The 24531-nt window shown below is 39.8% G+C and overlaps 1 protein-coding gene across 1 annotated transcript in view; it reads left to right on the top strand.

The window, feature by feature from the left end:
• The first annotated feature begins 11091 nt into the window (after nucleotides 1–11091).
• LOC124158853 (5-hydroxytryptamine receptor-like) overlaps nucleotides 11092–24531 on the top strand; it is a 700732-nt gene continuing 687292 nt past the window's right edge. The window contains exon 1 of the mRNA XM_046534230.1: nucleotides 11092–15262. The gene's annotated coding sequence lies outside the window, so the exon portion shown is untranslated. The remainder of the gene's footprint in view (nucleotides 15263–24531) is intronic.

The following is a 24531-nucleotide window of genomic DNA, read 5'->3' on the forward strand; positions in this document are numbered from 1 at the left end:
CGCAGTTCAAATTTTTTGTATGCGTAGTTCAATGCCTTTTCACATTATGTGATTTTTTTCATTGATGCCATTCAAAAAGTTTTGATCTTGTAATCACCTTTTCATGTACTTGTAAGTAGTGATGTCAAGAAACTTCCTTTTGTTACCAATTATGAAAATACCTAGGCCCGTAGTGAGTAAATCTTTCTAAATATGCAATTATGCATCTCTATTCTAGGACACTGCAACAAATTGGGCGAAATTTGTTTAGCGGTTTTGAAATTATTCACGAATAAACGAAGTGTTGCGAAGGGCTACGGGGTTGTTCATGCGAGACAGAAAAAGCGCGAGGGGCAAAACATGGCCCCGAGGCGAAGTTTTTGACGAAGGTAGGAAGTTGCACCGTGTCTCTCTTTCTATATCTCGACACCAGGAGTCGCGCGTCGTGCCTTAAAATTGTGAAATGCCTTCGAGGAAATGGTGAGGATTATAGCGGACGTAAAATGACGTACGATGGAGAAAATACAGCTCAAATTGACATTCCGTGCTCTCCGCTCCCCGCCAGCATAAATCGATCCAAAGGAGAACCGGCACTTCATCTACATCTACATATACTTAATATCCCGCAAGCCGCCTAAAAGGCGTGTGGCAGGGAGTGTTAAGACACCAGCCGTTTACTCATAAAAATGAAGTGCTCTAACGCAGTTGGGACTAGCGTTTATTAAAGTCCTTTGTGGTTCGGGGGAAAAACGAATTCCCATATCTATCCGTTCGGAAAAAATCTCTCTTAATTTATCGCTTCTACCGGACCTGGAAATATAGTGTGGCTCTAATATTATGTTCTCCGTGTCGCGCTTAAAGATATTCATTCTCAATTGTTCAAGCAATCTAAGCCTAGCGCGCAGCCTCCGAGTCGCCAGCGGCTCCCAGCCTATTTCGCTTTCCACCTGGGTAACGCTGTCTGTACGCCCGTAGCAGTTTTTGACGAAACGCACAGCCTTCCTTTGTATTTTATTAAGTTCGCGGATGAAGTCTTTCTGCACTTAAAAGTACTCCTGGATGCAAGGGCGTACTCAGGATCAAAACTAGGGCGGGGGGGGGGGGGGAAGCCATGGTTGTTCAAGTTATAGGTAAGATTTAAGCATGGAAAAGAGGAGTGAAACCAACATTTGAAGGAAACTGTAACAGCTCTATATTAGATTTTAAAATTAATTGCTTGAAAAAATATTATTTTTCTTAAAAAAAAATTGCAATTTTTGCTTCTAGGGGGCCGGGGGGGGGGGGGGGGGCAGCTGCCCCCTTCTGCCCCTCGCTGGGTACGCCCATGCCTGGATTCATGAGAAATTAGTAGTTATTGAAACTGGGAAATTTATAGGATTTTTTGTTTTCCCAAGTGAATGCTATGAATGCTAAAAAGATTTAATCCGTGAACTCGTTAAAATGAAAAGGAATGCTGCGCGGTTCGTCAAAAACTGCTACTGGCGTCACCCAGATCTAAAGCGAATTAGGCTGGTATCCGCTGGAGACTCGGAGGCTGCGCGCTAGGCTTAGATAGCTTGAACGTATATGACGCTTGAAAGAAAATGTGTCTTTGAGAGCGACACGGAGAACGTAATATTAGAGCCCCAGTATATTTCTAGGTCCGACGAAAGCGATAAATTAAGAGAGACATTTAGCCGAAGGGATAGGTATGGGAATTCGTTATTACCTGACCCATTAAGGACTTTAATAAATGCTAATGGTAATTTCGCATATCCTTTTTATGTGTACACGTCTGGTCTCCTAACACCCCCTGCCACAAGCCCTTCAGGCGGTCCTTGGGGTAGTATGTAGATGTAGACGAATGAAAGTTTATCGCGTTTCCCCACGGGTCAGGCCTTCAATGGACATCGTTTCCAACTTTAAGCATATAGATGTCTGAGTTCTAACAACACGTATCTCAAAATTTGGCCCGTTCGAGACAGGTATCTTAAATAAAGTGTAACGACATTTAAAAAATAAAATTCAAGCCAAAAATATCTCTATGTTTTGCTAATGTATTCTTCTGTTTCAGTTTAATGAAGTTTTGGTTTTTAATTGCAGTGTACGATTACAAATATAAATAGTTTCTTTTGCTTTCCTGAGCAGTTGCTATTTTCGAGAGATACGTGTTGTTAGAACTTAGCCATTGATATGCAGTTATTATACATGAAAACTAGATAATAGTTCTAAATATTTTTTTTCATTTTTCTGAGGCTTTGGAGGGGGGTCCCTCTCATTCCCCCCTAGGTTACGCCACTGCTGCTGGTTAACTCTTAATGTGCAAGACGAGATGTAAAATACTTGAATCTTCACTACGCGAAAAAAATACAAATAGTATTTACCTGGGTAAATATCTTAAATTCATATATACCTGGTCACTTAAGGCTAAAATCATAGGGGAAGTTTGCCTAAATCGCACCAATTTAGGAAAATAACGAATTAACTCAAAAATAAGTAACGCAATATAATTTTTTAACGCTGATTAATATGAGGAGTAAAGTCTACTTTTCTCACAATAGTTGGGGACAATCAATTCCAAGTTGATCACACGTATAAAAATTTGATTTCAAACCTCTGCAGGTGCAATTTAGGCAACCTGTTTCCCAAATCGCACCACTGGAGGTCAAAATTAGGAAATGATGTTTCAACGAGAATGAGAGGCAATTCATTTAAGGTTATTTCTTATATCCCTTAACAGAGAAAACAGGAGCATCAAAATACCCGTACTTAACATAAGGAACGAAAAAAGTTGAATAAGTCATATCTTTGACGTTAATTACAGACGTAGTTATTTTGCTTGATAAAAATCTGAAATAGTTGAAACAAAGCAATAGAAATAGACAAGTCTTTTGTATAAGTAATTATGCTTTGGATTAGTGTTTTCACGGCAGCTTTTATAAGACTTCTTACATCGCACGGATCTAGAGAGACGTGGTGCGATTTGTGAGCGACCGCCATTTTATATGTAATCATTTCCACTCCCAAACCCGTGATCATACCACGCTGCTAATAGCACTACATGAAGCACAATGGACTTCAAAAATATGATATGTAGCTAAAAATTTGCAAATACAACTTGTTTTCAATATTCTTGTAAAAAGACGAAAGAAAAGCAGAAGAAATACTACCTATGCACATGACTTGCCACTACACTGGTGGCCACAATTGAAGTGTGGTGTGCTTGGTGATGCAGGAAGTTCCAAACGCTGCCATGATATTGCACATACATTGGTTTCTAAGATGGTGGTGCGATTTGGGAAGCGGTGTGATTTTGGCAACTCTCCCCTAATTGAAGCCGAGAGTGAAGTTACCCTGATAGCCATGCAATGCGATTGCATGAGCTGGAAAATTTTGGAAAGACGGTTTATAATCATGAATGACAATTTTGGTACCTAAAGGATTGTAAAATTGTCCTCAAAATAGATATTTGATGACCTATTTGATAATTTTGATTTAAATTTTTTGTGAAATATGAAATACTTTGATTAAATAATGGCAAATTAATCAGCCGATTTGAAAACTCTGGAAGAATTTGATGCACAATTTTTTCCATATTTTTCTAATTGGGATGCTTGACTAAATAATACGATTGGAATTTTATGAATTCCACAATAAAATAAATACATCAATAGCTTCCATACCGAGAGAAAACATTTGGGAAACTTCAGAAGGACCTATTTCTAAACATAATGTCGTTTATTTGACGTAAACTCCTGACTTAAGCATAAAACTTACTTTTAGACTGCTGCAGTGTCTTAATGCCTCTTGAGGTACAAAAGCTACAGAAACATACCCTAGGGCTTTTATCTCAAAATTTATCTTTAAACATTGAAGATTTACTCATTTTGAGTTAAAATGACTTATTTCACCACATAACTAAGTTTCTCCAGACAAATTATGCTAACTCCTTGTCATATTTTGACCTTAATTTCGCAACCGGCAGTATAATAAATATTCTATGCGCGGAAAGCAAATTGGAAATTATGACGAGGGACTATTTTTTTAACTACAGAGCTCGTGGTGAAAAGCTCCCAATTTAGAATGGGAGAGCCTCACATTGAAGCTTTTGCGAAAAGAAAAACCAAGGCCTCAAAAATGTTCAAATAACTCGGCTTTGCCTTTGAAGAGAAAGAAACCTACGCTCCTACGGGTCGCTCTCTCTCTCTCTCTCTCTGTACCTCCCTAGCTCTGAAGACGTTCGTGCTCTGTTAGTCGACGAGAAGCTTCTCAAGTGAGTGAATCCAGCGACGAATATGAGAAACACGCAGCTGTTGCTTGCTGCAGCTGCTAATGACCGCCTCTCCTCCTCCTACTCGCGGACCGTCTGAGTAAAGCGGTCGCCGGGACGGAGCACAGGTCAAGAGGGAGAGCCGCGGAGTGTCGCTAGTGTGTATGCGAATCTCCCAACATCTCCATGCCCTCTTCTCGTTTTGAAGACTTTTTTTTAAAGACTTAAAAAGAGTGTTCCACCAGGCTAAGATATTAGAAGTTGAATTCCACCAGTTGATATATCTCGGTGAATCTCTCACGAAAAATACAGCAAAGGATCTACATTCTGCCTTTAAATATGTTTTGTAATCCCCCGCGCACTTAAATGCGTTTAAATGCTTATTTTATGCGTTTATCTATATATAGAGGTCGTATATACAGGGGCGAAAATCGAAGTTATATGGTTTCTACCGGTGTCATTGCAATTATTAGGACAAGGGTTACTTTTGTGATAAATATCATCTTCCCTAATCATAATTTTAAAATTCGCATGGATTGAAAGCTAAACGCATTGATTTAACCCTCATTTTGAACTTAGCATAGCATTTGAAAAATTTAAGTACGACTGAGTCAAAATTTGACACTAATGTCTGCTACGTTAATTATTACTAACAATAAGTATTATCACAAGAATATGATAACGGATTTGTGATAACGGAAATAACAGAAAAATCTGTCGAAGGAATGCTGAAATCCGAAGCTCCCTCCTAAAAAGTAGGCAATTTACGATGAAGTATATCGTAATTTTACAGACATTTTTCTACAAGGTAAAAAATTGTACGATCAAGCGAAATTTTCCTTTATGCTTTTAGCCATGAAAGTAAACCAAAAATTCATCAATTCCGCAACTTACGGCTGCCAGTTTACGGCATATATCCATCTAAATGCGAAATTGGGTAGGTGGAATCATTATTAAAGTACTCTACCGGTTAAGTTCGATTTGTATGGAGTGTTAGAGGATTATTCCGGCAGTCTCAAAACCCTTCTTGAACCCCCCAATTAAAATCACAGTACGTCCAACTCCATATCATTCCGTCTGATCCTGTTCTCTTACTTCTGTTCCCCCGCCAGCCAAGAAGTATTCCCTCTAGCAAGTTTTTGTAACATCCCGCTCATTACTCGCTCAATCCAAACCCTTTGACTTTTCCGTATCTCACTTAAATTTTCACCTTAACTATTCTCTTCTACAACCACATTTCAAACGCTTCTGATCTCTTCTCGTCCTCCTTCCTCAACGCCCTCTTTTTCGCACCTTAAATTACTACAAATCAGATCAGACTATTCACAAGTTTTAATTTATTTAAATTCTTACAAAATATTACTCTTATAAACTACTTTCCTATTCATAAACGTCCCCTTTGCTAATACAATTCCTTTTCTTAGGTCTTTGCTGCTGTGTCCGATATCCTCTAATGTGTTTTGCCCACATATTTGGACTGATTCATCTCTTCAAGTTTGTGATGTCGTACTATCATCTTTAGCTTCACATTCCCAGGTTGTGATGCTTCTTAAAACCTTGTTCTTCGTATGATTAATCTTCATTCCATTATTATCGTAAATAAGAGTGTAAAATTATTAAAATATTAAATAAATTTTTGTATTGGACACCGTTTTCCTTGCAAATTAAAAGAATTAAATAAATTTTCTACGAGCCCGACATAGTCTCTAAATAAATTGCTTCATATACAACGAAAACGCTGGGCTCATGTTCCAATGTAACAATCAATCTATACATAACATCATTACATAGTTTAACTAAAAAATAAAATGGACAACAGTAAATTGCATCTCTTAAATTACAACCTGGTCAAGGGGAATGATTTTTTTTCTCTGTGGATTTTTGCAAAGTTTGTGCATTGCGGGTGACTGCCGTAAAAGTTATCATCGTGGCTATCCCCGGTATACTTAAAACTACATTTTATTTGATGTTACGTGAGTAAAGTGTTTTAGTGAAACATGTGCCCAACGTTTTTGGCTGCATATAAAGTAAATAATTTTGAGACTCTGTCAGGTTCATAGAAATTTTCTTTTTTTTCTTTTCAACTCTTTATAAAAACGTTGTATGGTTATAAAAATGCATTTTCATATAGTAATATTATTTTTCTTCTTTTTTCCAAAAGATAAAATCTTGTAATCGCTCAATATTCTAATTAATTTTATTTCAAATTGATAATGCACTATCAATGATAGAATGACAGATTACTATCAAATAGTGGTGGTACAATCAAAATTACAGGTAATATATATGAACTAGTTGTCTTATTATATAAATTGTTTATTAATATTCTTTCATACAAATTATATTAGAAATAATTTTGGGGGCGATTTGAACTAATTTTAATATTTAATATTAAATTTCGAATAAAAATCGAGATACAGTTCCAATCGTAATAAAAGCATTAGAATATTTGATTGTCATCTGGCTGTGAGTTATCCTGAAAATTTCAGCTATATGGCTAATCGGTAAACGGGTTAAAACTAAGAAGAAAAATTCGACCCTGAAAAGACGACAAACAACAAAGCGAGTTTATAAAAAAAAGTTGTGAAGAGAGCAAGTGCGGGAGTAAAAAGGGAGTATGGAAAGAATATGACAGGTTGATTCATTATGAGGTTGTGTTGCATCCAGGTGAAGAAGGGCAATTCGGTCGCACACCTGGATCCGAAATCGCAATTCATCTAAAGAAATTAGTAGATGGAAGAGAATGATCAGTTACGACGAAAGTAACAATAAAATACGCCGTAAATAAAACCTACATTACCAAAATCAGTATAAACCAGTGACGTCATCGCAAAATTAGCAGTGCCGGAACGCACTTTCCTTAACTTTTTTTATAAGTGTGTGTGTTTTTTTTATTACCAGTTACTATTTACGTTTTATTGCAATTTTATTAGTTTTAGTTACGAAGGTATATATACGAAATTTTTAGGCACCAAAATTGATAAAAGTGTTATTTGAGTATTATGCCTTTTGTTAACCATTGCCGGGACGGCGTTCCGTCACCATGACATCACTGGTATAAACTGACTGACACTAAAAATAAAAAAAAATAAGCTTTCCATCACTTGGAGAATAAGTGTGGGTGGTGATTAGGTCTATAAGAAATAAGTGTAGAAGAGCCTGAGAGGCGAGTTAGGATTCGCACTTAATATTAATATCAGAAATTAAGCAGCACACACGCTATACTCTCCCAGGGAAGAAAAGTTTAATTTGTCTGGGTATTTTATAGAGATTTTGGAAAAAGCGTTAATTAAAAAAAAAAATTATTTCCCACTTTGTAATTATGAAACATGTAATCGATTAAATCAGAGCTGTTTAAGAAGTTTCTGCCAAAGAAATTATAGCTAACAATATTCTATTGAGAAAATTTAAAACCATTTTTCCATAGGGAAATTTAGTTGATTTATTTAAGCACAATGGGACAAAATTTGAAATGTCTCATTACCGAATTTTGTGTTGTCTTCAAGAGCAAGCAAGTGTGTAAAACGTCTGTCCGATCCGAAAATAAGAAGGGTTAAGGATCAATTGCAAGATTCCATCGATGAAACAGACAAAACAAGTTAAGAAAAAGCATGTAAAACATCTCTCATCAAACCATTCTCTAGAAAGGAATAAAATAAGAAAGAAGCAACTGTGTAAGAAAGTGACATCTCTTGATAATGACGTGAGACACGTCGAAACCGGTCGAGTTTTAGTGAACAAACTGCGGAAAATTACTGCATTGTCTTTCTTATAATTGTGATGAATTTCCACACAATTTCCACAACCACAACCCTAGTTTCAGAAAAAAATTTATTGCATTACTTCGCAGTGGTCAAAATTATCCCTTACTTATCCTTTACATCGTAATTTTTCATACTTATTTATCAAATGTAAGGGTAGGTGTTTTATGAATTCTCACGAGACTGATTCGACCATTACAAAATTTTATCGTTGTTAGGCAAAGGAATGTGTGCGCGATGTTTTCTGTGCGATGATATGCATTATTTGTTGGGGATGAGATCATTTTGAAACCTCACCCAATTTCCCTATTCCACAGTAGAATTTGATGTACGTCTCAAACGCAAATTAGCGCGCAAAGAAGCAAAAAGCGCCGTTCACGTAGAGGACGAGCGACAGACGCGTAGCAGGCCTCGTAACAGGCCTGGGAAACTGCTCGGTGAACTCGTCAGACAGTGGCTATAAAATTATTTCCCACCATGTGGCGGCGTATTGCTGCTTACTTCCTCAATAAGCAGCCGGTAACATATTGGTGGCGATTCAGATAAAGGCTATGAGCGACTCATAAATGATCTGTTGAGCCCTTTATTTTTTCGAAAGAGTCCGTTGAGTCCGGTCAGGCCTCCCGATATCGATATGTACGATCATCAAGTAGAGTGATCCATGTCTTGGAATGGGACGTAATATAGTCGCAAAAAACGTTTTTTTTACAAATTTCCACTGAGCTACCAATTCGAAAGCCAACTAGTTTACTTGTATAGGAGACATGATGTGATGCTGTGATTGCGAAGCAACGTACGACAGGTCAGGGCCGGATCTAGGAGTCTAATCAGGGGGAGCGAAAAATCACTTTGCCACTCCCTTCCCCTGTTCCCCTGTCCCCAGATAGATATGGAAATTCGTTTTTTCCCCGAACTACAAAAGACTTAAATAAATATTAATAGTCATTTTGTTACAGCCTTTCCTTTTTATTTGTGAACGAATATTGACCTAACACTCCCTTCCACACGCCTTTTATGCGGCTTGCGGGGTAGTATGTATATATGTAGATTAATACAGGGAGCTTTTTTGTGGACCGACACCCACCGGCCTCTATCTCAGTTACTGTTAAAAAAATGCTTCTCTGCCTTCCACGGTCAAGTTGGAAATCACATTTTTTTGGGACTATGCATTCAAAAGGTTAGCGAATCAATGGAAATATGGAAAAAAAAATTCAGAGGAACATAACTCTATCAAGGTCAGATTGGATGATGTTAACCAAATGGCTCGTCATTACTCTGATCAAATATCAACTCGACATTGGTCAACGGAGCGTTTTTCTGCAATAGTGTAGGAATGACTGCGATAAATAGGTGGGACTTTATGGGAAATATATCTGTGAAATTTTCATATTATTTAAAAATTTTCAGCGTTTTCAGGTACGCAGAGGAGAAGTAGGAATAAAGGGTTCAGCAGGACTTCAATGGGCTAATAATTGTCCCTTCCATGGAAGTGTACGGTAATGGAGAAATATCATTGCTACAAAACGTGTAAAATTTATTTTTAAGCAGAAGTAAGTTTTTGAGACGCACTTGTGGTACAGTAAATATTTTAAATTATTTCATTCTTTGATTACTTAATGACAAAGAAAATTTTCTTTAGGCATATTTTTGGGAAAACTAATTTTTTTCCCTTGCCTTGAACGAATTCAGCGGAAATGTAGATTCTTCTTTTTCACTTATTTCCTCTACTATATGGTCTCCTTTAATTATTAACGAAAAATCACCGTGTTTGCCATTTCTCATTTTTACAAAAAAATACCGTGATATTTATCAACGTAGAAAAGATAAGTCAAGTGAAGGGTAAAAGAAAAAATGTCAGTATTGGCGATTTATTTCACTACCATTTATAGTATAAGAATTACGTTGTAGACTTAACGCCTAAATCTGTTAACTCATAGATATAGCAGAAGAAACAAGTAATAAGCTGGAAAAAATAATGAGATGTCAAAATGACCCTGCCTTGCGTTAGAAGTTACATGAACAAGTTCGCATTTCTAGTGGTAAATAAGACACTGTAAATCTTTCCACTGAATACATGTAGCGCTAGACGTTCGTTGGAATGTATATCATTCTGAAGTACTCTGATTTTTGCAAAGTCGGCGCTTAACCATTGTGTGTATATTCAGGTATCCAAATCGCAGAAAATTGAAAAATGTTCATTGCTCCAAGAAATTTCCTTATTGAACTTTTGAGTGATTTAGAATCATTACCAGATTAAAACACTTTTAAAAATTAATGAACACGAAAAGGAACAATATGGCAGCTGTTGTAAAAGGCTGTTTATATTGTTAAATTGAGACATTGGGAAATTTTCATGGTCTCATCTTAGACTTTACCTACCTACCTACGTACAACTTTTTGCGAAGCATATGAGGCCATATTTTGTCATTTGAGCTTCCCCGATCTTTTTCTCTCTTTCATTAGCCTGTGTAGCTCTTTGCTTAGTGATTAAACGCGAAGGTTGGTTTGAGTAGGTGAAGGTAGAGCTCACCCGAAACTTAGTCACAGGCGCGCGCTAATCACGCATTAAGGGTAGGGATGGCAGTTCCTTTCCCTGGGCCACCTCGCACTTCGAGGATTTTTATTTTGGGGGTGTCCGACGGTTTTACTCGGGACAAGAACTGCGGACCCTTCGATTAACAGCCAAGTGATAAGACAATATAATTAAATATACATTGTGCCATCCTATCATTTGCATCTACGTCCTCAGTGATTTAAGAATTAAATGTAATGCATTATTATTATGCAATGCTTGAACTTATATCCCTATTCTCTACCATAGCAAAATTTGATAAAGAGCGACGAGTGACCGAGAAGACAGCTCCCTCTTCTCCCTGAGGTCAAAATCACTTAAGACCGGTGAGAGTGCGTAATAACATTAGAAGTCGGAAAGGGGGACACTATTCAGGGGCGGCGGTGGTCAGGGGCGGCACTCTACACTCGCATCGCACAGGGCCGGCTCCTGCGCCGCCGCCGCCGATTCCAGGGGTGTCCGGAGGGGTAAAGGGAATGAAGGGAGGGAGAGGATATCGTTCCCCTTTCGGCACACTCGGTGCGAGTCCATCGCGCAGACAACACGGCCGTGAGGCTGCTGCCGTTCTCTTCTCTTTCCCTGTAGCGCCGACGCCTATCTCCCGCCTCTTCGTCCTCCCGCATATCTCTGCTCTCCCTCCGGTGCTCCTATCATCTCCGTCGAGCGCGGAGAGAGCCGCGCTTCAACGCACCGGCCGATCGTTGGCCGGGCGGCATAAGGCGTGGCCGAGGAAAGTAGACCTCTCTTCCTCCGGTAAAATTTGCCAGCAGTGGTGTGGAGGTAACTTCGGTGGTGATCCTCCTGAGGATTGTGTATCGCATCCGATAGATACCGAGATGGTTTCATGTCAAGGGCAGGGTGTACGGTGGGGACGCGAGATATTTAGGTTATGAAGACGCACCGTTGGAGTTTGAAAGGGTCGCCCGCACCGCGGAGGACGCCCTGATAACCACCACCGCCGCCCCTGACCTGTTGGCCGGCCCTGTTTACGTCTCCCCCTTCCCTCGCATCGCACGTGCCACGCCTTCGCTCCCCGCCAATCAATCCTCCGGCCTTGATTCCCGCGCCTTCGACGGAAACACACGTCGCGAGCGCCTCTTTGATTTCCTCCGTGAGTCTCAGTTCCCTCCAGAGAAGACGCTGCATCGAGAGGCTATCTGCTACTTTGGCTCTTCTTGCCTAACAATTTTTCGGAAGTGGTGAGGAGTGGGCAATATATCATCAACCATGAGGCGTCCGTTTCGACCCCCGGGAAGGGCACTCGCGTCGCTCTGGACCTCGACGAACACATCCAACGGGTCAGTTCCCGGAATGTTTTGACTATTTGTGAAATCACTCCGTGCATAGCGGCAAATATAGTGACTCAAGAATTTGGGCTTCAAGATTGTGGAGTTGAAAAGGACTTTTGGAGGACTTGAAGACTTGAGGGCAACCGGTGTGCAGAGTGAAGTGAAGGATTTTTTTTGCACATCGCCGAAGTCGAGTGAATCGTTCAAGGGGGAATTCGAGGCCCAAGGACAGGTTTCCACCCCTAATCGCCTTCCTTCTATCCTCCCCCACCGTGTTCCTCCTCTTTATCACTGCAAAAGCCTCCCTACACAAAAACACACTCCTCCTCCCTTCCTCCCCGCCCACCGAAGCACTCGGTTAGTGTGGAGGTGTCGACTCTAGCCACCTTATCGCTCCACATATTATCTTCCCTGCCCCGCCCCCCTCGTCTTTGGGTCCCACACAAGAGTGAGGTGGGGCCCCGGGCAAGAAAACTTCACCGCACTCATCCATATATGTATTATCACGCATAAAAGCCTCGAGGTCCTCTCCAGGGGTTGGCGGCGGATCTCTCCCTTTCGCTCTCCTATCTTATGTTCCTCGTTTCTCTCTTATCTTGCCGCCGGCACCCCCCTAGCCACTCCGCTCCTCCTACTCTCGCCTTCCTACCGCACTCGGTCGCATTCTTGCCGAAATTCGTCCCCTTTGAGGCGACACGCATACAAGGGCCGCGCCGCCAAAGCAACATTTAACACTTCTGCCGATATCCCCATCGCCCTAGCCGCGACAATCACTCCCTTCACCTCTCAACAACCCACTCTTGGCTCCACTCCGAGAGACAATGCAATTTTGGCGGCACATGTGAGACGACAGTCAACGTGAGGAGAGATCCAGTTGCAAAAGAGGCCTTTTCGCCTTTCTAGGTAAATCGAGATGACCGTTTTTGTTTCCCGAGTAATCAGGGGCCAGTGTCCCTAATTTTAACAACGAGATGAATATTTAAATAGTTATTTTTTCTCTTTGAATGCAACTCTTCACGCTGTGCTGGCGCAAAATATACCCTGAACCTCCTAAGAAGGTGGCGTTATGAGGAGGATTTTTAGTAGATGTCTCAACACAGTCTAGTACTTTTTTCTGTGCAGTACCGCGGACTGCGCCAAATATATCCGTATTCTCGAAGAAGGTGGAGATTATAGATTGATTCATCCCCTCTGGTCTAATCGGGACGACTATTTTTGTTTTCCTTCATCGAGAAATCAGCAACAAGCGTTCCTAAGATTTAAATAGGGACGAAAATTTAAGTGATTTTTAATTTTTGTCGTTGCACGCAAATTTTCAAACAGTGCCGTGAAAAAATATATATCCCTAACCTCCTAAGCAGGCGGCGGCTGGATTTGGATTGGAGCGGGATATCTCAATACGGGAGAGGAGTTTTTCCTCGCAGCATCGAGGACTGCGCATAGTCAGGTCGTCTGAATGCAATTTCAGCCTCCCCCAGACCTCGGATAAAGGCAATAACATCGGTCCTCTTCACTCCCGCCCCGAAACATTTCGGAATCATATTCTTCTACTTTGAATTTTTTTTGCTCAACTCTCCCCCAATATCCTCTCCTTCGCTCACATTCTGCGAATAGCTTCTTCCCTCCGCCGCTCCTTCCGAGTCTTCAAATTCACCCACTCAACGGACGAAAACAATTTAGCTCTTCTCTTTCCTCCCCGATTCCTTTCTTGCGGTAATCTCTGCCTCATCGTGCGAGGGCTATCCACCGAGAGAGAGTAATCAATGTGAATCGGTGAAGCACACACAAGCCTTCGCCTCCCAAACGTTCGCTTAGCGAGAGGCCGAAAAAAAAATAAAAGAGACGCTTGCCTTCGATTCTTCAACACAGTCTCTCCTTTACTCACCCTCCCCATAAGCCCACCGAAGACGCAGCATCCATTAGCCGGGCGACTCCGCGCCGCGGTCGCGCGTGACAAGAGGTCCGGAGTCTCGGATGATCCCCGCGTAGGAGACGGGGAGAGAGGATATCAGTCGTGGGAGTAGGGCGTTGTCTGTTTGGCGTCTATTGAAGGGGCTTCGCCTATCCACTGAAAGACAGAAGAGGAGTTGAGGTGAGGAGGGGCCGTATTGGGCCCCAAAGGGCCTCTTTTAACACCAACACACCACTCAAATGAGTAGACGGTTTTTTTTACCGAGGCTCAATTAATACTTATTGACAATACATCTCCTTATTAATGATGAAAATTAAATGAATCCCTATAATTCTTTTCTTTTCAAACTGCAACCCTGAGTGCTGTGCCGGACATTAATTTTTTTAAAGGAACTATTGAGGGAAGAAGCACCCTAAGGTAGATATGCGCTGGATATCTATTCATTGGACTGCTCCTTTCCAACTACGCATTGACTGAACGCAATTTCAGCCGAAGAATCTTGGTTAAAAGTAATAACATAGACCGGATTCCCTTTTTTTCCATAATACCCGCGGGTGAAAAACGCAAATAGGGTATTGCGGGATTATAGACCACCCTCTTTAGGTGCAAGGCATCATCAGGGATTGACCCAAGGGTCACCTTCGAGAACACACTCAGTATCGTTCAAATTGGGTGGTTGAAATTTGGGAGGAGGATGACCTCCATATCACGAAAAGTCTCTTGCATCGAGCCGCTTCTGATTTAGGAGGAAATCAAAACGCCTCACTACTCCATACGCAATTGTGAATCTATCACTGCAAACAGACCGTGCATCTTTCCCCTCAAACACCCCATCCCATGCATTCAATCTTTCTGATACTTTCATCATCGAGAGAAAAATAACAGAGGACAATTAGGACAGTTCGATCGTCTGGTCGCTGCTATTAGAGGAAGTTCTTGTCCGCAAGGCTCTTTCAAACGCGACTGTCTCTTGTTCCAATCGCGGGTACATTTCTCCCCACCGTCACTCCATCCCTTAGTTCACATAATACTCCGCTCTTCCTTCTCCACTTCTTTGTGGGTCGAGATCTTCCTTCTTCGGCGGTGATATCTTCCTTTCCTCCTTTCATCCTCGCGCACATATGTATCCGCTCATTCATGTATAGACCCGGCCCGAGGTTGCAAGAGGTTATGCCGTCACATTGAGGAGAGGAGCACATCCATTTCCAATATATATCTTTCCCACCCTCTTCCATCCCTCCCTTTGCATATCACCCCTTCGACCCCGCAGTCACCTCCAAACCCCCTCCACCCCTGAAGCATCCCCCGAATGTCCTGTGACCCCCTGTCACCATACGGATCCGCCGAGGACGACTATCTTCCAGCTTAAGGTTTCAACCCCCTTTGGCCTGCGGGTGAGCGGCGGATCGCTTTGGCGGTGGACGAGGGCGTCTCTGCCGGGCAGAGATCGCAGCCGCCCTCCGCCTCTCCCTTCCTCACTCCCTCAACGCACAGGAAGAGGTGAGTGATTGCACTTCTGGGAATACGCTGGGCTAACCCCTGAGCAGACGTACTGACGCACTCATTTCATTTCACTCTATTACCGTTGGCCTTTGTGAATCTCGAGCCAACGATGTACCTATTTCATTTATCATACAATATTTCTTTCGATGAAAAGTGAAAAAAAGATGGGGTTAAACATCGAAAAAAAATGTCTCAGGCTAATCAGACGACATTCTTTGGGATTATGTGCTGATTTTTATTCACTGTATACGAGAATTACACAAATTTAACCCAAAATAACGAATAATTAGTCATTATTATTAAGTACCTACAGCACTATTAATTCAATATTTGAGACTAACTGGCGCACTCTATACGCCGTTGCCACCTTTAAGTGATCATCACTGTATTGAATCGTGGACAATTAGATCAAAAACGACCCAAATATGATCACACGAGCAGCCCTACCGCAGCCCTCTCAAAGCTTTGAAAAAGTAGTAATTTTAAGCCGCAAGACACTCACTCATATCGGCAGAGAGAATATGTTTCTTTGTTACATTATATTCCATGCTCAAAATCATCGAGAGCTAATCAACTCTTCCTACAATTACTTTCTTAGGCACGAATTGATTTTCACACGCATATGACTCAAATCATAACAATATGAACGATCTTCCTTAAATATTTTGACTATTCGACGTCTTCCCCTTCTTCTCGCTCCGTTTACGTACAGCACTTAGATTATTTTTTAAAATCTGCATTCTCTTTACATTTCCATACCATTAAATTATTGCTTTTTCACCTTATCATTCATATTTTTCTGTAGCGCAAAACTTTAGACTAATGTATTTCTTTCCCAGTCTCTTTTATTATCTTTATTGCTCCTAGGAATTTCATATCATTAACCTAAATTCTACTTTTCACTATCCCACGTCCCTAGTTCCATGTTACATGGAAACAAATTAAATATAACCCAAAATGCATGGAGTCCTTTGTCAGATCTGATCAATCTTAGAGTCTTAAATGGATTCACATTTCAAATCCCAACCAATGCTACCGTAGTTTTGAATTGATTACAGCTTTTGCATTTTGATTTCCTAGCGCAGTTTCAACTTATAGAGATCTTTTTAGGCCGCCTATCGCCTTCAAGAATAAAATAAAATACCTCGTTCAAATCTTAATAAAGCGTGAAATGCATAAAATAAAAAATAAGACTATATGATTCCATGTTTATTCGCGGCAATGTGTCAGTAAATGCGATCTTTGTTTTAACTTTTGGCTTTCGCTCACCTCTGTTACTCCTAATATTTTAGAATTTCTATGGAACATCACCTGCGCTGATTGTCTACGACAGGTTGAAAATTCTTTAAGTTTCCAGCTGGTTACGGTCTGTTTTAACCATACTTTATTTCCAGGAGTCCTATTCAGGCCTGGAAGTTTTTAATCCGCAAAAAATATGTAGCGCCAGAGTCTCAAAAATTCATACGACCCTAAGAAAAGTACGAGGTCTCGCCACGTTAGACGCGGCCCTAGATTTTTGTGAGGACTACCGGTTACTGGCAACGGCGCGGCCTGACGTCCTTATTTACTGGGCTATAGGTAGCGGTTTGTAATCCTGGGTGAAAGTTTGTCACCAAGGGTTCCCATTTATTTCACCATCCGATTTTTAGAATGAGCTGTGGTGTCCTGAAATTTTATATCGACTCCTAGCAATATTGATACGTCACTCACATATCCTTTCTATCTCATAGAGATTTTAAATTATGAGACGGTAGTTTGAGAAAACTTGACACCACCGTTATCAAAAAATTAACACCGTATACTTTATTAGAAAATTATATCAAACTATGCAAGGTTTCAATAAATCATGGCCATCGTCTAAGTTACAGCAAAATTTTGGTGACATTCGTGTCAGATATTGTTCGATGATCAGATTGATTCGTGTCAGATTGATGAGTTGCGACAAATAATACAGCTATTTGAATTATTTCTATGACATTCGTGTCTGTGACATTCTATAAAATAGTTTCGTAGTAATGCTTCCCGTATGCAAAGGCTCAAATGGGGTGCACACTTTTATCACTATACATTGTGAAAAAATAGTCATTTTCTACGAAATTGATTTATGCTAACCAGTTTCATCCTCATCAGAGATAAGCGAATGAAATTAAGCTGGGAATGATTCTATCACTGGTAATGATGTGCGTCAATGACATCGTAACTAGTCTGGCGAAGCCGATAAAATAAATTGCGTGGAAAACTATAATTCATCCCCGTTCAGTAGTAATATTGCGCCTCAAGCAATATTGATAGTTCCCTGAGACATAAATTATCGCGCTCTTCAGTCCTGTGACCTCAAATATGAACGTACGAAATCGCAGCATCTTCATACTTCTTGCGATTTATATTCCTTTCTATCTTTCGGGAGTAAATAAAAATTCGCAACGTAAAATTTTAGGCTTTCCCGGCGTATAGATTGATGAAAAATTTCTCGGGATTCCCACTGGGTGTGGTATTGGGTTAATTCTCCCAACGTTTCAATGGCTTAGTCTGCCATCGTCTTTAGGGGTTTACTCTTAGTGGTACTTTTTTACGGTATTTATTTACTTATTCATAACCATGGTTGCCGTTATTGTTGTGTGCAGATGTAGCGATTAATTATGGCATTCAAGGCACTGCTCAGTTGTAAGTCTATATCTTTGTTTAAGCTCTTCTCCTCAAGGCTAATAGCAATTGCCTCCTTTACAATTCTATCCCAATACTTATTAGTGCGGCACAAAACCTTCGTACTTTGAAGTCTATCCTATGATCGAGGTCAAATCAATGCTCCGCTACCGCCGACTTTAGCGTATAAAACATATTCCCAAACGTATGTATCTTGTATGCTCCGTCAGACGTTTTTCGATTGTGCGGCCAGTTTCCCCAATGTAAACGTGACCGCACTCACACGGGACGCTGTACACTCCCGAGGTTTGGAGGCCCAAGTCATCTTTCGGTGTCCCGACACACAACAATAACGGCAACCAGGGATATGTATAAATAAATACCGTAAAAAGAAGTCCCATCCGGAGAAATTTTTCATCAAAAAATCGCAAATTTTCTTCTTCCATAAGAAATGGTGATATGCAAAAATGTTGCAACATCAGATTATTTCGATAACTTAAAGAATTCGACGGCTGAGTAGAGGGGTGCATATTTAAATTTTATAAAGTAATTAATGCTGTAATAAAATTAGAAAAAAGTTGAGCAACCAATGTGAAAGCAGTCATAATGATGGAAACTAAGTAATAAAATAACTTGAATTGGTTTGACGCAGCTCTCCATTCCTCTCTCCTATCCGCTATCCTTTCCATGGTGACGTAGGGATTTCTTCTCTTTTACATCCTTTCTAACCAGTCCTATGTAACTCATTCGGGACAGTCCCTTGCCCTTCTTGCCTTCCACCTGTCCTGTTACGACTGTTTTCACCATAATGTGGCCAACTAAGTTGTCCCTTCTTCTGCTCAAGGTTTTCAGGAGACTTCTCTTTTCACCCATTCTTCTTAGCTAATCCACGTTACTTACATGGTCGATACATTTTATCTGCATCATTCTTCGGTAGCAACATATTTCGAATGCTTCCACTCTTGACTTCTCTGCTGCTGTCAACATCCAAGCCTCGCCTCTATAGAGAACCATGCTCCATATGTGGCATCTGATGAATTGTTTTATTTAATTTTTATTCTTATTAATTATACTTGTTTGACAAAAAATTCCACCTCGACCGGGAATAGCGCCAAGAATCACACGCTTTTCGGACCATCTACACTGCGACTGTACAAATTCACTTCCCAGGTTATCTTGCCGTTGTGGTAATTGAACGGTGAGTGTTCTTGTGTGTTGGGCGCTATGCTAACGAGATGGGGCTTCAGATAAGCTCCATCCTCCTAGGATATCCGACTAAGAACCAAACCCCCCTTATCGCGAGAAATACTTTGGTAGGGAAATATAATTCACTTTATACGCTTCCAGCTGAATATCTATTAAAAGAGACCATTGTTTCAATACTTTTATGTATCTTCATGGTGAAACAAAAACCAAGTAATGTTCCTCATCAAGACAAACAGAACGAGTGGGTACAATGCCTAGCCTTATATATGTTAGTCAATATTAAGTGCTGCGCGTACAAAGTGAATTTTATATCCCTAACAGGTAGATCAGCGAAGCTTAGATGGACACATTATTCAAAAACTTTGGTTAGTCATACAAAGAGGGGACATTTTTATAAATTGGAATTGTTATGAAAAGCGCTTTGACAGCTAATTACTCGGAGGTTACTCCATTTTTTAACTCCGAAAAAATCAACATGAAATATTCATCTGGAGCGCCATGCAACCACATAAAATAACGCACGGGAACAGACAAGGTTTTTTTTATGGTCGCCACGTTATTCGTGCTTTTCTGCAGTAACTGACTTCATCCCTAGCTTCATACACTATTTTCTGCTTCGCTTATTTTTACATCAAAAGTGACGGAGTAAAAAGCTTTGGCTTTGTACTCGGAGAAACGTTTTTGACATCCCGAGGAGGGTAATATTTACATACTTGGTCCAATCTCTCGCTTTTAACGAATGGGAACTATTTATTTTAAAAGATAGACATTGGTTACCCTCGGCGCATTTTTGACGACTCTTTGTGAAAATCGAGGCGCAGTGTATTCTGCATGAAATGCGATCAAAGGAGGATATTTCAAGACTCTTTCGTGCACCAATAATGTAACACGTGCAAGTCGGAAGTGAATGCCAGATTCACACGTCTGCGTGAATCACCGCGGTCAGCTTTCATCTCTGAAGTAATCGGAATATTCAAATGCGTTGACAGATGGGGGCATTTTCAAAATCGCAAATTGAAAGTAACTTGAAAAGTAAAAATTGAATAACTCGTTTAAAAGGTTCAAGGTGAAAATAACTTGGTTAAATACAGGCTTTATTTTGTTAACCAACCCGGATTACAACACAGAAGTATTCCAAGTACATCCGGGTCAATTGTCCCCTGCTCGACAATGTTTTCGATTTAATTTTCAGCATATGATGAAAGATGTTTCGCTTGGTGACTAATAAAATGCTGAGTTCATATATGCATTACTTGCGGAGACATGACCATTTGTTTCACCCTATCTTGCGGCTTCCTGAAGCGTAGGTTGGCATTTATGGTAACATTCAGCCACTGTATTCCCGGAGATATTTGGTGAAAAGAAATAAAATGCAGCTCTGACGTACAAATTTTGCTGTTCTGGCGAACAAAATTAAAAGATATTTTCTATTTGCTTATTCTGTTTGTATAAATTCGTGAAAAAACGACCACGAAAACAAATACCTCAATAAATGCTTCTCTGGTAATAAATAGATTGCACTTGTCATATTTTTGTACCATTTTATCTCAAATAAATTTGAAGGTGGAAAGAGAAAAGTGGAGATTCCTGGTTAATTAGATTAAACTCTAAGTTTTGAAAAAGGTTTTATAAAGTTTTGAAATTAAGTGGAATTTGAACTTGACCATGAGAATATGAATTATAATGAGAATTCGATCTTGGCTTTTCACAGCTCCTTCAAATACAGTTACCGGCAGCCCTACCCGCCGAGTCTTATCAGTCTTAGCCTATTCCTATTCTCATCGATTGACATCAAATTTCGCTCCTTCCTAATTATGCAACATTTAGCCTCAACCCATCTCCATTCTGCCTCTTTCTACCTTCAATCTTATAGTAATGATATAATGTCACGCAGACGATGGAACTACTAATGAACGGAGCTACATATAATACCTCTAAATCTTCTATAATCACATTTTTTTACATTCAAGTTAGGTAAAACGATGATGTCACTATTTCAGCCTGTGAGTGCTCTTATAATGCTAATTAACGTGAAAAATATTGAAAATTACCTCTAAAAAAAGATAGGTTGACAAACTGCCAGTCTTTTGACAATGATGCAAAGAGCTCAAAATGAAATGAGTGGGTGAGCCGAGGGGTACAAGTGATTTATTTTTTCTACACTTAATTTGGTACAGAAATTAGGTGAAGAAAACAAACGAGATCAATTACATAATTAGTAGTGCATTTGATTTTCCACTCGATGTCAGCACAGAACAGAGACTCACTCGTTTCCCTTGGCAACCAAGTTTTTGTGTATTTCTTCCAACAATTAACTTCACCTAACTCTGTTGAGAAAAAAATCATTTGTATTCCATGGCTTCTCAGTCCCTCAAATGCTAATCGTTATTTCCACGTTAAATATATAATAAACCTTCCGTTAACTGTTATTCATCGCAAAATTGGGAAAACCATAATTATTTTCTATTGATACGAAATCAATGGCCTGGAAAATCCGAGGGAAATCAGTTGGCAAAGGATTTTATGTCGAATCCCTCTCTGCAATTTAATTTTGTAGGATTTGAAGCGCAACTTAGCTCCACGAAATTCAATCGAGTCCATTGTAATGTTTCTTTACATAAGGGATGTATAAATAGTTCAGCACGACGCATTGTATACAATATTAAATACGATTTTATAAATTTGGACAGAGTGATGATACTTTGATGGAATATTATGTTTTATGTAAATTATTCAGTTTTTCATGAGATTTTTAATTATCCTGGAAAAATCCTACCCTTTTCGTTTTTATTTCATTTCGAGTGACTGCCATCAGCGTCGTGTTCCCGTTGTAAGCACAGCAATTATCTTCATGCAACTCTTCCTGCCCTACGTAAATGGCGACGTTTATTTCTAAGGCATTTGTCCACGCTTGTCCACAAAACATTTTCATCCTTGCATCTTTTTCAGCACTTCAACGCATAGAATTGCTTCAAAGACTGGAGAAATATTTTTTCCCGACGTCACGGTCCCTATTTACATCGCGAATTAACTTCATAGCCACTGCAGCTCTGAAAACATTTGGTCCCGCTTGGGTTCGCGTTTAATAGAATTTTCCCGTGCCGCCATTGTTTTTGTGCAGAGAGAAATGGTGGTCAGCCGACAGATAACTCAATTTTCAGCGTAGGGCAAATGACCTCTCCCTCTGTCTGTTACAGAAGAACCTCCCTCCCTGCATCTGCTTCAGCTAACACACCCTCTAGGGCAATGTGTCATGCAGTCGGTCCCAAAGGGACCTCCAACCACACGCTGAAAAACGAATAATTATCGTAGTATTTTTTTAAAATTTAGATTTCGTCCCATTTCATAAACATTCACGCGGGTTCATACAGAGCGTGGAAAACATGTCCGCGACCATGATTTAATGGCGAAAAGCCGTAAATTGCCGATTTTTTGTCTTTCTCCCCCCCTCACTCCTACTCACTTTGCGGCATTTTAATGCAAATGGATTTTGTGGAACAATTCTTCGTCGCCGGTCAGGTAATTATTCCTTCCCACGAGGAACCATTAATTTAATCTGTAATATCGGAGAGCTTAAAAGAGTCGTTAATGCGGGTCAGAAGTAGGTACTCCAATTTTTACCAGGTTAAAATAAATTTTGATACATTTATAACTGTAATTTCTGCTCTTTTCCAGTATACGATGGACATGGGTGGGACATCGGGAAATGAGAAAAAGTAACCAAAAAATTATTCAACAGTGACACATGGAAATCATCATCACCGTTATGATTAAGTAATCCAAAAATTGGTATGCCAAAATCCTCCACTCAGCTCTCCTATAAACTCGTCTCCTAAAGGATTACTTAATTTTTCCCATTAGCACCCCTTCATTACATACTCTATGCACAACCTCATTCGAGGCTTTCCTCTGCCATTACTCTCTTTCACTTGCACATCAACGATTATTTCCATCACATGATGTGGCAAATTGAGCTTTACATTTGGTATTCTCATGGTTTTCAAAAGAATTCCCTTACTCTTCTTAAAACTTCGAAATTACACAATCAATCCATTTGTAATTCATCGTTCTTCTTTGACACCACATTTCGAAAGCTTCCAAGCTTCACTTCTCTACTTCTATCATCATCCCTGTCTCAATACATGAAGAAGCATGCACCAAATTTTAGCCCAACGTTCTACATTTAATAGTAACTTCAATGCTTACAAATCTATTTATTTTAAGGCCACTTTTTTACGAATTCAACGCAGTTAAGCTATTCTGCAGACTAGTTCCTCCTTCGGTTGCACTTCATGGTGATGAAACGCGCCGGAACGCCATTCCGGCACTGATTAAAAAACAAAATAATAGTGAAATAACACTTTCATGAATTTCGTTGCCTCAAAATTTCTTAAAACATAAATTTGTAGCAAAAAAAACATTTTGTAATTAAATGTTTTTTTTGTAATTGTAATAAAATGAAAATCATAATTTGTAATAAAAAACGTCCAGAGTAATTCTTCGCTTCTAACAAAAAGTTAAAGGAAGTACGTTGGCGCACTGTTATTTTGCCATGACGTCACTGCTACACGTGTAGCACAGCTCCTTCACTTCCTCAAGTTAATGGTTTCCTAGATACCTCTTCTCTTCAATCGCCATCGAATTTTATGGTTTCAAGGAATAAAACTCAGTAAGGTTCACTATTATATTAATATGGGCACGACCCGGGTTTCGTAACGTATTCACATCTTCAGGTGACTACGTTACGAAACCGGGGTCGTGCCAATATTAATATAATAGTGAACCTAACAAAGTTTCATTCCTTTATTTCAAATATGGAAAGGTTTCACAAAGTCAAGCCTGAAGTTATCTATAAAAGCCTATTTTTGGTTTACTCCACATTCATATATCTATCATGTTTTGTGTGATTCATGAATAGCCTGATAGTATTTTTGATAGTATCCTTTTATTATAATAGGCAGGTTAACTTAGAAATATAAAAGCATAATTTATGACATTGAAAGGGCACCGACTATCGTAGTAAACGCACACCTTTCATATCTAGGACAAGACCAGCAACTCCGTAAGTGCAGTATATTGAATCGGAGTGCTCTCACTCTTCTCCAATGTAATGTATCCGATGTAACACAAGAAAAGGGCATCACGAGAGAGGTTAGACATCTTTTTCAGTTAGTAAAACTTATAGCCTATTTTTTTTTAAGGTTTCGCAGAATTTCTTTTAGGGGATTTTAATAATCTGATAGAAAAGGTCCCCAACTATCGAACCCTCTGATACTCAATCCAAAGCATTCCGTTTGGTCCAGTAGCGTAATGACCTTTTTTTACAAATTACCTTTCGCCACTCAAAAGTAAAAGGCTTGAATATTTTAGCAGGAGGATGGTTAAATAAAATTTCTTATTCCTTCGAACGGCTTTTA

Source organism: Ischnura elegans, chromosome 5 (genome assembly GCF_921293095.1).
Source record: "Ischnura elegans chromosome 5, ioIscEleg1.1, whole genome shotgun sequence".
In the NCBI taxonomy this organism is placed as follows: domain Eukaryota; kingdom Metazoa; phylum Arthropoda; class Insecta; order Odonata; family Coenagrionidae; genus Ischnura; species Ischnura elegans.